Below are 16876 nucleotides of genomic sequence, written 5' to 3'. Positions count from 1 at the left end.
GAATGAATCACCGCAGGAAGATTCTCAGGCTTTCTGCTTTCTTTTAAATAATACATAGGGGCATACATTACTACGGACTTTCTCCAAACAAAATATTGCTTTTTAAATAATACTAATAAAAAGTAACAAGGTAAAATATTATATTAACTTTACCAAAATTGTTTACAAAAATACAAATCGACATAGTTGAGTTAGTCCGCGGCTACATGTTGACTTTGGCGACTATGCAGATTGCAAAAACGTAGAGAAAGTGAATGGGGTTGAATTTCGACTCTCAAGGTGCCGCGATGTCAAGGCTCAAAAAAGCCCACCGGGTTACAACCTTTTAAATCTTATACACTTGCATTATGGAGCAATGTGGAAGCAGCAGACAGCGGTCTTTGGCTGTGTGCCGAAACCAAAGTCACCGTGTAGCTCTAACCTTAGGCCCCTTTCACACGTTAGTGATTCCGGTACGTATGACGTCCGTTTTCATATGTATCGGAGAAATGGACATACACAGACCCATTAACGTCAATGGGTCTGCGCACTCATCAGTGTTTTCATAAGGACTGTGAGTCCATGTGTTTAGCACGGAGACAAGTTCGTTTTTCTCCGGCACCACTGATGTCACATGGACCGCACAGTGGTATGATCCGTATGACGTGTACTGGAGAAAACACATGTCTTTGAAATATTATGATTTTCTATACTCGCCTTTGTCCAGCCCTGCTATCTTCGTCACAGCTGTCACTTGCTTCCTGGCCCACTCATTATGCTCATGAATATTCGCTGCACTGTGGACTCAGAAGCAGCAGCGCCAGAGACAGGCGAGTAAAAAGTTCTGATCTCCGTGTGCTTTCACAGATAGAGCACACGGGGAACACATGTGTGCCAAAATCACGGCACGTGCAGGGCCAAATGCACCTTCAATATATCCGTGAACAACACGTTTGTTTTCAACGGGCATGTGAAAAAGGCCTTCTAGTGCATGACTCTTCAACTGAGAGTAAAACCTGAATTGTGAAAACTTCCGATCTGAACTGGCGAATGGAGTCATGGAATCCGAGTTTTTACATTAGGTTAGGATGGAAGTATCTTGTGAACTTGGGTCAACACCTTTTTAATATACATTTAGTTTTTTTTTATGGTATCTGCCCTAAAAATACGGTGATTACCATATTATATAGAGGTTTTAGCTTTATAAGTTCCCATATAAATCACTAACGCACATTTCTTTGGTGGCAGTTGTCAAAATCTTATCCATTTGCTGAGAGCACTAACGTCATGTCGATTTTATATATGACGGCTCGCATGTATTGGTATGAAATCAATTATATTGTTTGTTTATTTTATATTTGTCCATATTATGTATGTATTCACCCCAAAATCATGGAGGAGAATGAGTGGTACCTATGGCTTTGGAATATGGTACTGTAGGGCCTAGGTGAGTTGCCGTATAGGCTCTTTGAATTGCTTTATCAGTCACAAAGTTGAACATTTTGGGGGGGGGGGCATTTTGGGCTACAATGAGTAGACCGGTCTCTCTATTGTATGCTGAGGTCCCTTTTGTCACCCAGGAGCCCCAATTTGTGTCCTACCACTGTGTAAACTAATACGGTCCCCAGATTTGAGAACTAGAATACCGGAGAACAGTATATAAGTATTCTGTAGAGCTTCCGGGTCTAAGATTCTCACTATATAAATAAGCTTATTTGCTTAGTAAAGCTGCCATAAATCCATGGTGTGCACCTGTCACTGAGTAAACCGTTTCTGATGTGGAATTTCACGAATTTCTGAACGTTGTAGAACTTTTTGATCTTTTTTTATCTTTTTCTTTTCCCTTCCACCCCATCCTGTCTATTGACTGCTGGAAATATATGGGAAAAGATGCCTCGGTCTAACCTGGATGGTTGGTATTGGTGATTTTACTATATCAGGCCCTTATCACACAAGTTCCATGGCTTCTGTTTGGTCACAGGCCAGAAGGAGCTCCTAAGACCTATACATTACGCATAGGATCCCACTGTAAAAAGATGTAATGTGTGGTATCCTTATTTATTGTATACTTTTCTAGTCCACTAAACCATTTATATATTTATCACCACTTGTGGTCCCATTCCCAATTCCCCTGACCTGCATGAAATGCCCCCAATGTAAGGAGGATATCCCATGTTTACCAGAGTTATGTCCAAAATATCGTAGTATGGAAAATGTTGGCAACTTTGCGCCTTTCTTGTTGTGCCATACCTGCCCGGTGAAGGCCAAAAGAGTGTCCTCTTGTGACCATCTCATGGGCTCTGTCTGGATAAGCTCGACTGGTAATGGGGTAACAGTGATATGAACATATCTTTATAATAAGAGTTATCGCCATTTGAGGCTTTCTAGTTTCACTAACTGGGGGCGAATTGGCATGGGGGCACGTTTTCAAGCTATGGGTGCCCATTAAAACTGTACAATCTACTCTTAATTCATGGTGAAATTGCTCTTTCGAGATATATGATTGGTTTACAGCTACAAAGCAAATGTCCTGTATGATGATATGAAGAATTATTATTTAATGGCCTTCATCTCGATCTTGAGCCATGTTGACTTGATGGATGAACGATCTGTAGGAAGATCGATCTTGCCTAAAGGCTGCTTTACACGGTACGACCGATTGTGAAATTGCACAATCGATCGTACCCGCCCCCGTCCTTTTTGCGTCACGGGCAAATCGCTGCCCGTGGCCCACAAAGTCGGTAACCCCCGTCACACGTACTTACCTCTCGTGCGACCATGCTGTGGGCGGCGAATGTCCACTTCCTGGAGTGGGAGGGACAATCGGCGTCACAGCGACGTCACACGGCCTCCGGCCAATGGAAGCGGAGGAGCGGAGATAAGCAGGACGTAAACATCCCACCCACCTCCTTTCTTCACATAGCCGGCGGCGGCCGCGTGACGCAGGTGAGCTGCTGTTTATCGTTCCCGGGTTGTCACACGGAGCGGCGTGTGCTACCCCGGAAACGATGAACAACTAAATTAAACGATATTATGAAACCTAGCGAGCAGTACACGACTCACGATTTGTGAGCGATACTGCGTCGCTAGGAGGTGTCACACCGGCCAGCGATGCCGGATGTGCGTCACAAAAAACGTGACCCCGACGATCTATCGCACGATAGATCTTCTGGTGTAAAGCAGCCTTAAGTCTAGGTAGCTCCACCAGGGGCTTTCTCAGCCTAGGTAGCTCCACCAGGGGCTTTCTCAGCCTAGGTAGCTCCACCAGGGGCTTTCTCAGCCTAGGTAGCTCCACCAGGGGCTTTCTCAGCCTAGGTAGCTCCACCAGGGGCTTTCTCAGCCTAGGTAGCTCCACCAGGGGCTTTCTCAGCCTAGGTAGCTCCACCAGGGGCTTTCTCAGCCTAGGTAGCTCCACCCGGGGCTTTCTCAGCCTAGGTAGCTCCACCAGGGGCTTTCTCAGCCTAGGTAGCTCCACCAGGGGCTTTCTCAGCCTAGGTAGCTCCACCAGGGGCTTTCTCAGCCTAGGTAGCTCCACCAGGGGCTTTCTCAGCCTAGGTAGCTCCACCAGGGGCTTTCTCAGCCTAGGTAGCTCCACCAGGGGCTTTCTCAGCCTAGGTAGCTCCACCAGGGGCTTTCTCAGCCTAGGTAGCTCCACCAGGGGCTTTCTCAGCCTAGGTAGCTCCACCAGGGGCTTTCTCAGCCTAGGTAGCTCCACCAGGGGCCTTCTCAGCCTAGGTAGCTCCACCAGGGGCCTTCTCAGCCTAGGTAGCTCCACCAGGGGCCTTCTCAGCCTAGGTAGCTCCACCAGGGGCCTTCTCAGCCTAGGTAGCTCCACCAGGGGCCTTCTCAGCCTAGGTAGCTCCACCAGGGGCCTTCTCAGCCTAGGTAGCTCCACCAGGGGCCTTCTCAGCCTAGGTAGCTCCACCAGGGGCCTTCTCAGCCTAGGTAGCTCCACCAGGGGCCTTCTCAGCCTAGGTAGCTCCACCAGGGGCCTTCTCAGCCTAGGTAGCTCCACCAGGGGCCTTCTCAGCCTAGGTAGCTCCACCAGGGGCCTTCTCAGCCTAGGTAGCTCCACCAGGGGCCTTCTCAGCCTAGGTAGCTCCACCAGGGGCCTTCTCAGCCTAGGTAGCTCCACCAGGGGCCTTCTCAGCCTAGGTAGCTCCACCAGGGGCCTTCTCAGCCTAGGTAGCTCCACCAGGGGCCTTCTCAGCCTAGGTAGCTCCACCAGGGGCCTTCTCAGCCTAGGTAGCTCCACCAGGGGCCTTCTCAGCCTAGGTAGCTCCACCAGGGGCCTTCTCAGCCTAGGTAGCTCCACCAGGGGCCTTCTCAGCCTAGGTAGCTCAACCAGGGGCCTTCTCAGCCTAGGTAGCTCCACCAGGGGCCTTCTCAGCCTAGGTAGCTCCACCAGGGGCCTTCTCAGCCTGGGTAGCTCCACCAGGGGCCTTCTCAGCCTGGGAAGCTCCACCAGGGGCCTTCTCAGCCTGGGTAGCTCCACCAGGGGCCTTCTTTTTTTCTGTAATCTTGATAGTATCAAGCTGTCGGGTTGCTTGTATTTCTCTTTGCCTTGTTCCTTCTATTCTTGTGACCATGATGTCCTTCTCCAATGATTTTGTTCTCTTCTTCATATGATGTTTCAAGTCATAGCTTGGTGATCCTTGCGTCAAATGACATGTACGGTGTAATATGAGGAATAGGTAGAGAAAAGTCTGGTCTAGTATTGACATCCCCCTTGCTCTTCCAGCCTTGAGCTGATAACCCGGTTGCTAGGGGCAGTGTGCGCATAGTAACAAACTTGTCTGGTATATCTCAGCTCTTCAGCCTAACATTGGATGGTCACTGGACTGAAACCTTGTAAATCTGCCAATAAAATGGCGATCTTACTGTGAAAACAACGTCTACATATGTTTTTCTTAAGTTTATATGTGACTCTGCCTACTGCATAGTTGATTAATAAGCCTTATTGTGAGGTAACACATTGTGAATGCTGCCAGGATTCGCACGGTCCCTGGTGGATTTTCTTTTTAGCGGTCTCGGAACGCACTGACTAATTATATTACTTTCAGCAGAATTCAAACGTTACAGCGTGTTCTTATAAAGAAGAGGCGGCTTCTCGCTGATTGGCCATTCTTCCTCCTCTTTGTTTCTGAATACGTAGACCATCTCGTGGATCATTAATTTATCGTCTGTATAATGAAGCCTCCGAGGCTGGATTCCCACTCAGGTATATAGCACATGCCATAATTAAATATTGTGCCAGTCCTAACAAACAACAAGCGCCCCCTGCAGGATGAGAGGGCCTTAAAGGGATAGTACATGGCTTCAAAATGGCATAACTAGCAATTCCTTTTAAATATTTTGTTGTTGGAAACTCTTCTTTTCCAGACCACAGTGACCCAGTACTGTATCTCCTATGGCTACATGTCCTTATTATGGTAAAAAATGGTATTCTATGGAAATTTTGCTACCTACGCCATTTACACAATGGTGCTTTTTTAATGACCTCCAGGTTTTGCTGCATAAAGGATAACCACATTGTACTCCATGAAAGTAAATGGAAACTAAAAAATCCCATCATTGTATATGGATCCCCATACGTTAGTGGGTCCTAATGCAAAATTGTCAACAGGAGCATATGTTTTTTTTTTTGTTTGTTTTTTTTGTTTTTTTGCAGTAATCTGGAGTATAGGTAACCTTTTTTTTTTTTTTTAAGTTTGCTGCACTTTACTATAGCATTAAGACCCGCAACACACATCCGTTTTTTTTGTACGTGTGCGGTATGTATTTGCACGTACCGGAGACACAGAGACCCATGTTATTCAATGGTAGATGGCGCACACACACGTAAAATCAGACGGAACGTGTGTCCGTGTGGTAAGTACGTGTGTGCGCTTTTCTACACTGACGACATGTCCGTTTTTGGCCGGCAGCACGCAGGCACGGACCCGCTTTAGTCTATGCGTCCGTGCCTGCACGGACCGCACATGGAGTATGTCCGTGTCCGTTTTTAATCACAAAATTTGAAACACTTGTTACGAATCTATCAGGTCAATTGATGGCAAACAAAAACACCAGGATCTCATGATGAATGATTAACAACGTTAATTGGGTAAGAATGCGGGCCTTTAAAAACGGACAGCACACGTACGTATTTTATGTCAATACGGACATTCCACACGCACACACGGCTCGCATACACCATCACACGGATGCCATACATACCGGAGAAACGCCCCTAAAAAACGGAACACGGACCCGAAAAATGGACCGTGATACACGTACGTTTTTTTGGCGGAAGTGTGTTTTAGGCCTAAAGGGAATCTATCATGAGGTTTTTGCTATGTAAGAAGAAAACAGCATGCTGTAGGAGTTAAGACATATGCACATGCGCACTTCGATCTGTGCACTGAGGGCAGATCAAAGTATTGTAGTGCTCCTGCGGGGTGGCCTTTGACCTTTCCCTGCGTCTGCGCATTACAGTACTTTGGTCTGCCCTCATTCCAGAATGCTGTATATAAGGGCTTACTTGCGCTGGCCGCAGCTCCTAAGGCCTGAAACACACGTCCGCAAAATACACGTGTAGGTCTCGCGGTCCGTTTTTCGGGCCCGTGTTCCGTTTCTCCGGTACGTGTGACATGAGTGTGATGGCGTATGCTTGCCGTGCGTGTGTGTTGAATGTCCGTGTATGCGTGAGATACGTACATGTCATGTCAGTGTGCTGTCCGTGTGTCTTGAGCCGTTTCACCATTTTAAAAAAAAAACAAAAAAAAAACCACACGGACGATATGGAAAACACACGTCCGTGTCACGTACGTGCAGACACGTACCCATTGACTTTAGCGGGTCTGTCTCTGCGTGATACCGGTGAAACGCGGACATGTCATCCATGTTAAAAAAAAACGCACACACGGACACACGTTTTGTGTGGCTTTACGTGTGTGTGCCTGTTACCATAGGGTAACATTGGTGCACGTGTGTTTGTGCCACCGGTACGTGTCAAAAAGTCCCAAACACGTACCGGCGGCACGGATGTGTGTTGCGGTGACAGGTTCAATCTAAAAGGGGGTTAATCCAGGGAATAAAAATGTATTTATTTTTTAAAAGTCTCAGATTGAAATTAAAAGAAAAAAAATCTGTCTACAAACCTTTTTTTTGGTGGATACAACATAACCCTTTTCACATACCCATTTTTTTGGGGGGGAATCATCAACTGTCAAAAAAAAAAAAAAATGTTGACACTTCCAGTTATGTTATTCAAATGAATGTAACCGCTAAAAAAGCGAAAGTACACAGATGGCATCTGAGTTGCATGTGTATGTGCGGGGTGGCTCAGTGGGTAGCACTGCAGTCTTGCAGCGCTGGGGTCCTGGGTTCAAATCCCACCAAGGACACTCTCTGCAAGGAGTTTGTATGTTCTCCCCGTGTTTGCGTGGGTTTCCTCCAGGTTCTCCGGTTTCCTCCCACACTCCAAAGACATACAGATAGGGACTCTAGATTGTGAGCCCAAATGGGGACAGTGTTGTCAATGTATGTAAAGCGCTGCGGAATTAATAGCGCTATATAAATGAATAAATTATTATTGTTATTATTATTATTCGTTTTCACTGACTAATGCTAGGAGGAGACCCCTATCAGTCATATATTTTTTATTTATTTATTTTTCCCTTATACAACAAAACACTGATGATAATAGTGGGGACACATTCCAAAAAAAGATCAAGATCGATCAAAAGGACTGAGGGAAAAAAAGAGTGAGTCCTTGCTCACCCTCTCTGATCCACTTGGCTCTTTCTCCAACGCTTAAGCTGGGTTTACACACTGCAACATCTCAAACGACATCGCTGTAACGTCACCGGTTTTGTGACGCAATAGCGATGTTGTTTGCGATGTTGCAGTGTGTGAATCACATCAGCGACCTGGCCCCTGCTGTGAAGTTGCTGATCACTACAAATCGTTCAGGACCATTCCTAGGTCCTTTGTTTCCCGCTGTGCAGCATGCATCGCTGGAAAGTTTCAGTGTGTGAAAGACTTTGCAGCGACTTTGTTAGCTACTTCCCTTTCAAAAAGCTGCTTATCAACGTCCCCAACAACCAGCTAGGTCGCTCTGCAGGTCCGGATCGCTGTTGCGTTGTTGGCCAGGTTTGCCTGTTTGACAGCTCACCAGCGACTCACCAGAGACTTAGGGAGGTCGCTGTTACGTCACAAAACCGGTGACGTAACAGCGATGTCCTTTGCGATGTTGCAGCGTGTAAACCCAGCTTTAGACACTCCGGTCCCATCACAAGCGGAAATGCTCATTCATTTACTGGTCGCTGCAGTGACCTGCTACAGCCACTGATTGGCGAGAGTGGTCAATTCAGGCCATTTGCGGTGCGCCAAGACTGGACAATGAAGTAAAGACTGGATAAACGTTGGAACAATGGCTCGGTGTGGGTAGCTGTAGCTTCTTTTAATTTAATGTTCATTCTCTGGAATTTCTAGCCATTCAAATCTTTTCCTAATTATGTCACCAAATTCTTTCACGAGACAACCCCTCTCATTTTAGGGACGGGCTCAATATTGTTTAAGTGGCTCCAAACCAAAACATTACGTCATGATTTCTCGAAGGCTCCTGCTGTCAGCACTTTTGTACAATAACTTCCCAAACTTGTCCGAGGATTTCATACAGATTTTCTCAATTGAAGGAAATGAAACAAGTCGGCCACACCTTTTCCTAAAAGATCCTATTGTTTGCTTTAAAGCTTCCAGCGTAGAGAGACCAAACCCAGCCAGAGACTGTGAGACGGAGTTAAACATTATTTTGGCTTAACCAGCAGTTAACCCGTCCCGGTCTTTTGTGTTCTTGACTAATGAAGTCATTAGGATGTCAGTTACATAACAGCTTGGTTAGGCATCCCATAAGGGTTCGGTATTTAAATGCTTATTACTCGGCTAAAACGTCATCAGCTCAAAACGAAAACTATCTAGAGGGACATGTGGAACCAATATCCATAATGTAAGTACTGGCTGATATCACCTCCAGGCCAAGTCCATGATCCTGTTGTAAATTGTTCCTCTCAGAGAGTATCAGAGGTAATGTAAAAAAAAACAATTTGGTGAATTTTGATCTTGTTTAAACACTTCTATAAATTGCAAAAATTTAACTTTTTTTAATAAATATATATATAACACTAGCTGTACTACCCGGCTTCGCCCAGGTTAATAACTGCTGTTAACAAAATAGTATGTATTAACAAAAATGTATTCTGCACACAAAAACCACAAAACAAATAGATAGAAATGTAATTATAATGTCTGTCTCCCGCTCTGTATATATCTGTCTCTCTCTATTTGTCTGCCTATCTCTTTCCCTGTCTGTCTCTTTCCCTGTCTGTCTCTTTCCCTGTCTGTCTCTTTCCCTGTCTGTCTCTTTCTCTGTCTGTCTCTTTCTCTGTCTGTCTCTTTCTCCGTCTGTCTCTTTCTCCGTCTGTCTCTTTCTCCGTCTGTCTCTTTCTCCGTCTGTCTCTTTCTCCGTCTGTCTCTTTCTCCGTCTGTCTCTTTCTCCGTCTGTCTCTTTCTCCGTCTGTCTCTTTCTCCGTCTGTCTCTTTCTCCGTCTGTCTCTTTCTCCGTCTGTCTCTTTCTCCGTCTGTCTCTTTCTCCGTCTGTCTCTTTCCCTGTCTGTCTCTTTCCCTGTCTGTCTCTTTCCCTGTCTGTCTCTTTCCCTGTCTGTCTCTTTCCCTGTCTGTCTCTTTCCCTGTCTGTCTCTTTCCCTGTCTGTCTCTTTCCCTGTCTGTCTCTTTCCCTGTCTGTCTCTTTCCCTGTCTGTCTCTTTCCCTGTCTGTCTCTTTCCCTGTCTGTCTCTTTCCCTGTCTGTCTCTTTCCCTGTCTGTCTCTTTCCCTGTCTGTCTCTTTCCCTGTCTGTCTCTTTCCCTGTCTGTCTCTTTCCCTGTCTGTCTCTTTCCCTGTCTGTCTCTTTCCCTGTCTGTCTCTTTCCCTGTCTGTCTCTTTCCCTGTCTGTCTCTTTCCCTGTCTGTCTCTTTCCCTGTCTGTCTCTTTCCCTGTCTGTCTCTTTCCCTGTCTGTCTCTTTCCCTGTCTGTCTCTTTCCCTGTCTGTCTCTTTCCCTGTCTGTCTCTTTCCCTGTCTGTCTCTTTCCCTTTCCCTGTCTGTCTCTTTCCCTTTCCCTGTCTGTCGCTTTCCCTTTCCCTGTCTGTCTCTTTCCCTTTCCCTGTCTGTATTGTGACACGCCAACATTCCATTCAAGGGCGTGGCTGCGCATTCTTCTGAAGTTCTGGCTGCTTTGTGGCTCCCAGCTCCATTCGCTTTAATGGAGGCAGGTTTTTTGGTGACTAACTGTAAATCGCGGGGTTAAAATTTCCCCTCAAAACATAACCTATGACGCTCTCGGGGTCCAGACGTGTGAGTGTGCAAAATTTTGTGGCTGTAGCTGCGACTGTGCAGATGCCAATCCCGGACATACATACATACACACATACACACACACATACACACACATACACACACACACACACACACACACACACACATTCAGCTTTATATATTAGATATATATTAGATTATATTTTATATTATATTATTGATGTGGCATTGCACACAACTACTCTTGGCGTCCGCTTCTGTAAAACCATGCATAACTTTCTAATTTTGGGTGAGGAATTAATGAAGACTTCTTTTTTGTTTTTTTTACCATTACCAGTACATGCGAGTGCATCTTTAATAGCTGTGGTCCTGGGTCACTGACCAAGACATGAAGGGAACCCAGTCATGAAATATTGATTCCCCAAGTGCCAGTTTTTCCTTGACACTTGAAGGATGTGCCGTTCCGGTGTCAGGCCCCTTGTGAGTAAAAGTGGAGTTGCTGCTTTTGTAGTTAATAGCTGCGGCTTGTATTACACCAGACTATACGAGGACAAACGTATCGTTGGCGCAACAGGGGCCTAAGTGGTAAAGAGGCCATTTCCACCTCCAAAATAGGTACAATTGGGCATTTTGAGGAGCTATTGGAGTATAAAGGGTCCATATATTGTTCTTGCACAGGGCCCCAATAGGTTAAGGTGACCATTTCTACCTCCAAAGCAGGTGCAATTGTGCATTTTGATGAGCTCTTGGGCGGCAAAGGGCCCATATATTGTTCTTGCACAGGAGCCCTTTTTTGTCTGTGTCCACCGGTGAAACCATAGAGCTGTAACATATTGCGGTGCCATTGACGTTACTACACACGGCATTCATTCGGCATTAAAATTAAACATGCCCAATCCTTCTATCCTCCAACATAATCTGTCGAGATAGTCAGGAGACCTTTATATTCTTCAGATGGTTAATCTAATCCGAAACGAAAGGTTTGTCGAAAACGTTCTCCAATGTTTATGGGTTCCTAGCATCCAGAGTAAGGCAAGAGTCCTTTACCCAGGAATAATGCCCTTTGACCAATCCTTCTTAAAAAATACCACCTCCTGTGTGCCTCTTTAGTACATCCATAAAAATGATTGCCCCCTAGAAAAGTAAAATGCCACCTTTGTGCCACTCCCCAGAAAAAGGTAACATTTATATTCACCTAATCTATAGGACCGCAACACAGAGGGCATCGGCAGCACAAACGTAGTGACGCCATTGTGCCTCCTGTGCAGTAACGCTGACATATTGTTCCTACCGGATGGGGGTTCTATGACTCCCTGCTTTACCGGACTGATCCAACTGTATCAACGCCAAGTTCGCACCAATACAGCTCAGATTGGCATCATGATTAATGATCCGGGGCAACCGAACAGCGGTCCAAACATGTGCACGGTCCCATTATAAACACTGGCGACATCAGTGCCACAAAATATATATATATATATATATATATATATATATATATATATATATATATAAATACTCAAAGTGTATATATATTTTTTTTTTATTTATTTATTTTTTTTTTCAATCTTGCACCCCCAAGATTTTTGTGCCTAGGGCAGCTGCTCCTATGAGTAATTCATCTCATGCTACACCACCATGGGGGACTTAAGATGAACCCCTGTTCAGAACATTGTGGCCTGCATAAAATTAGGCACTGTTCCCATGTCTAGTAATTCTCTTGTCAGAAAGGATCCAGCAGCAATCCGGAGTCAAAAACATTTGCAGACACAATTTTTTTTTTTTTATTATTTTCATTATTTTTTATTATTTTTTTTGTCCAGCTAAAAAAAACAAAACAAAAAAAGACAGATTTCAACTGGATCTGGGTTGTTTGTGTGGTTATTTATTTATTTTTTTTTTTTAAACATTTGAAGTCTATGGAAAGCATCAGTTTTCTTTCACTTGATCTATTAAGCAAAAAAACAAATCCTTTTCAAATCAAAGAAAAATGGATGGCTATTGATACGTTCGATAAAGCAAACAAATGTTGACCGGGAAGGGAAACCCTGTGTCTATGGAATGTGGAGATGACCCCTGACCAAACCTACTGCTGGGCCCTGGCTTCCCTCACCGCCCCAGATAAGTTCCGCACCTATGTGCCAATCCGGATACCTGACCCTGGCTGACTCTGAAATAGGCCCTAGGTAGGGAACGGATGGGATGAGCACTTAGTGAATGACACTAAGAAGACACAGGATAACAAACTGGGGAATCGTAAACAAACCACTTAAATCCAGATGACTCCGGAAGAGGAACTGCAACAAACAAGTCCTTCCAGATGAATACAAGCCGACTGCTTGCACTGAAGACCTGTTAGGCTAGTTTCACACTTGCGTTGAATGGCATCCGTTGCATTGCGTTGTGTTGCATTTAGTGGCACAACGGATGCAACGGATCGCACAAAACAACGGAATCTTTTTTTTTTTTTTTCTTTACAGTTTTACCGGCGGCAGACTATTGTGAACGATCAGCTGATCGCTCACAGCAGCCGGTCGCCGGGTGATCAGCTGATCGTTCGGCCGCCAAGAATGTGTGAGGGGGGCGGAGTGCGGGGTGGGTGGAGCCGAGCGGGACCATGGCGCTGAGGACGTCAGTGCAGCGAGGAATGCAAGGCTGGGGACAGGTGAGTGTGAGTGAGAGTCTGTGTGTACATGTGGAGTGCGGGAGGGGGCGGAGCCAAGCGGGAAAGTGTCGGGCTCCCTGCACACGTAGCCAGGGTAAAGCAAAGCACTTTGCTTTGTTACCCGATATTTACCTTGGTTACCAGCGTACACCGCTTAGCGCTGGCTCCTTGCACCCGTAGCCAGGGTAAATATCGGGTAACTAGGCAAAGCGCATTGCTTAGTAACCCGATGTTTACCCTGGTTACGAGTGCAGGGAGCCACAGAGAGCATGCGCAGCGAAATCCTACGGATTGTGCTGCACAAAAAACGTTACATGCTGCGTTCCTTCGGCCCGGCGGAAGCAACGCAGCGCCGGCCAGCGGAAGTAACGCAGGTCCATCACTCACAATCCGTCGTCCATACAAGTCTATGGGAAGCAGCGGAATCCGTTAACGGATTCCGCTGTTTTCCAAAACGGCGAATTGCAACTGAAGGAAAACAACGCAAGTGATAAAGTACCCTTAACGGTATTAGATCTATCACCAGCAAGGGTAAGAGGGAATGAGTGACTATAAGAACACAAAGGGAAGTGTTGATGAAATCAGCTGGAAGGGTGAGGAACTTCACAGGGTCCTAAAGGGAAAGGGATGAAAACCAAGCAGAGGTGATACCAAGCAGGAATAATAGAAAGTCAGGGATCAGTTTAAGCATCCATACGCTGCGACCTTCTATAGCCGGACACCACAGGTTCGCATCATATATTTTTTTTGGTGGATCCGTTCTGACGGATGATTACTTGACAAGTGTTCATCCAGTCACCTGGTTTTCCTTAAAACAGATATAGGAAGTCCAAAAATTGCTTTCACTGCTGATCTTGACTACGATGAACTATCTGTCTCCTTTCCAGCCTCGGTAACAAATTCCCGCTGTGTGGTACCACCGAGCACCGTGAAAGGTTGCATTGTACACACAGCTGAAACCTAATACAATGAAGTGACCGCCTCTGTGGCCGGTTCCTGGGTTTTCCATCTAATCTGATCTGCATTACATTGGGTTTTGTGTTAACAAGCCTGAGTTAAAGCCATCAGGGAGATTAGCTATGCGAATAGTCATTACAGTGTATTTTGCATAATGTCCTGTTGACTGGAAGCCAGTAAAAGTGCTCTCTGCAGAGAATGGACATAAGTAATTTACAGCCTCTTCCTAATGCAATTACTATGAATTCCCCTGCCTATAAATGGTGATAAATTGGCGTCTTTTTGAGGACAAGACCCCTTTTGCAACCTCTAGAAAGTTTCTCTGCGGTGCATCCCAGCTGGAACTTTTACAAGTCCAAACATTATTATGCTGTGACTTTTCTCGGTCAGCCCTTTTTTCTTTTTTTTGTCCGGGACGATTTGTGGGAAGCTTTTTCTTTTTATAGGAATATTTCCCAATGTCATTTCTCAAAATGTAGTTAAAAAAAGAGGTCTGCGGATTACAGCAAAGTTTATTTTTTTTTTTTAAGAGATTTTTTGTGTAACAAGCGGCTAATCTGCTACAGGGAATCTCAATAGAGTCCTAAATGTATTCATTACTGCTGGGATCAACTTCTGAATAGACCTTTGTGTCCAAGTCTGATTACAGCGTTGAGAAAAGCTTCTTGTGTAATGTTGGTAACACATTCGGGTCCCCCTGCGCAGAATAGATCACTGTTTGTATACATGGTTTGCCAGCATACACACATTTAATCCCTTTACTATATGGACCTAAACATATAATAATCTCCATTTATTAATAAGTACAGTTTAGAATTTGTGCTGGCTCCTTATTCTGACCTAAACATATACCCAACTCTTCAGTTGAATGCTAATATATTTTTTAACTCTTAAACATTCTAAATTGGCCATTGATATCAACTGAAGTGATCACTAGACTGTTAATTTAAGGCAGAAATCATGCTTTCTGGGTAATGAGGGAAAGGAAGTTCCAGCACCTATAGTACTGGCATGAAGCTATTAAAAGAGGAGTCGCCCACGCCATAAAAGAGCTTGGGAATTGGGACAATTCCTGGACATATTAGACTAGTATCTGCTCCAAAAGCAGTTTCAACCTGTTGTGGGGAGTGAAGGGGAAACATAACTCTGATATATATAGATAGATAGATATAGATATATATGTCTATATATAGATAGATCTCTGGATAGAGAGAGATATCTCTAGTATATATATATATATATATATAATATATATATATAATCTATCTATCTCTATAGATAGATAGATATATATATATATATATATATATATATATATATATATATATATATATATACATACACACACACACAGATATATATCTAGGTATACATATATATGTATGTATGTATATGTGTATGTATATGTGTATATATATGTGTGTGTGTGTGTGTGTATATATATATCTATATCTAGATATATAGATAGATATATAGATAGATATATAGATAGATATATATATCTCTCTCTCTCTCTCTCTATAGATAGATATATATCTGTGTGCGTGTATGTATAGATATATAGATATATATATATATATAGAGAGATAGAGAGATAGAGAGATAGAGAGATAGATAGAGAGATATATATATATATAATATCTCTATCTATCTCTATCTATATTATCTATATATATCTCTCTAAGCTCACAGGTCTCTTCCCACCTGATAGTCAAGCTCCTGCACGGACTGGAATAGGAGTCAATCTGTTAGTATTGGAGTAAAATTTTCATTTCTTTATTTCTCTTCAAAAGTTAAAAAAGGGGACCCACAAGGATCAGGAACCAATGTGCATGGCAAAAAAACAGCGCAAATGGGACTACGCATTTCGGCGGCCTTGTCCGCCTTCCTCACGGTTCAAACCTCATTTTTTCTCTCGCGCTCTCTCTCGCGCGCTCTCGCGCTCTCTTGCTCGCTTGCTCTCGCTGTGTGTGTATGTATATATGTATGTATGTATGTATGTATGTATGTATATATTAATATAATATAATATTTCTTATGTCTCTAGGCTGAAAAGACGAGTATATTTTAACACTAGAGGAGCTGAAGGCTACCAATCTCAGCTCCCCAATAGCCTGTGTGGTTGGATTGGACGAGTATGTCATTGGTGTAGAAAATATAAGGGTTAAAGGCATTGTCCTGTTTATGTATTTTATGTGCAAAAGTTCGCAGTCCATCTTCTTATCTCTGTTGTCCTGGTTCTGTGCTGAGGTCCCCTCAATAAGGCAGTGCTATGGAAATACTTAACCATAACCACATCCGTTGTCACATCTGCTGGGTGATATACAAGAAGCGCTGGGCATGGCACGAAATCAAGACAACAGGGCTAATAAAAACTGAAAGTTTACTGGACTGCCACTTTGAATACTTTAGCATGTTCAAGATTAACTAAACTTTTTAGTTATTTACTTTTTGCAAAACTTTGCAAACAACTTTATTAGTGGATTTGTCTTTAGTCCTATAAAAATGCCTATGTAAACCCCTGCTTTTCCTGCTTTCAGTTACATTGATATCCAAACATATGCATTTGGAGTACAGATGATTGCAGTGAAAGGGTGAGCTCAGCGCTTGTGTCTCACTAAGGGAACGATTCCACTTGCGTTTTGCACGGACGAGTCTGATCAGACTGCACTCACTGTAGTGCAAAACTATTTGGCAGTGTCCATCTGCGATTGATTTCTCATGCCATAGCGGTATGTGCAATGAATCGCAGCATGCTGCGTTTGGCAGTGAGTCTCTGCTCACACGCCCCCATACAAGCCTTTGGGAGCGTGTGAAACATCGCACTGCACTTGCATGTCATCCGACTGCAGTGCGATGTACACAAAGACAGGCAGCGGAGGAGATGGGGAGAAAGTGCTCCCTCCCTCTTCTCCACAGC

At 44.3% G+C, this 16876-nt stretch overlaps 1 protein-coding gene across 2 annotated transcripts in view; it reads left to right on the top strand.

The window, feature by feature from the left end:
- Positions 1-16876, top strand: part of PRICKLE2 (prickle planar cell polarity protein 2) — a 336416-nt gene that overhangs the window by 29521 nt on the left and 290019 nt on the right. The window lies entirely within an intron of this gene.

Source organism: Anomaloglossus baeobatrachus, chromosome 8 (genome assembly GCF_048569485.1).
Source record: "Anomaloglossus baeobatrachus isolate aAnoBae1 chromosome 8, aAnoBae1.hap1, whole genome shotgun sequence".
NCBI lineage: Eukaryota > Metazoa > Chordata > Amphibia > Anura > Aromobatidae > Anomaloglossus > Anomaloglossus baeobatrachus.
Note: the sequence above shows the minus strand (reverse complement) of the source record. Positions and strands in the feature narration are given on the sequence as shown.